Below are 338 nucleotides of genomic sequence, written 5' to 3'. Positions count from 1 at the left end.
TCATAATCGAAATTAAATGAATTACGCTTTGCATCATCTGCAACTCCAGCTTTCATGTGACTTAAACATATGAATACAAGTGATCGTAATTGAACTGAAATGAAAATGAACCATTATTCTTCCTATATTATGTAAGAGACATAAATAATTCTCTGGAGTGATATTTTGCGGTATAGCGAAATGAAGACATATAACTTGGAACGAAACTTAATCTGATGCTTTAGAAATGGACATTAAATTGATACCGGTTAATGCTGTTCCCTTCTCTCAGTGACGTGTGGTTCACCTGCGCGATGTCCTTCATGGGACGCTGATTGAAACGGAACATTTCATTAGCC

This window comes from Penaeus monodon, chromosome 27 (assembly GCF_015228065.2).
Source record: "Penaeus monodon isolate SGIC_2016 chromosome 27, NSTDA_Pmon_1, whole genome shotgun sequence".
Classification (NCBI taxonomy): domain Eukaryota; kingdom Metazoa; phylum Arthropoda; class Malacostraca; order Decapoda; family Penaeidae; genus Penaeus; species Penaeus monodon.
Note: the sequence above shows the minus strand (reverse complement) of the source record.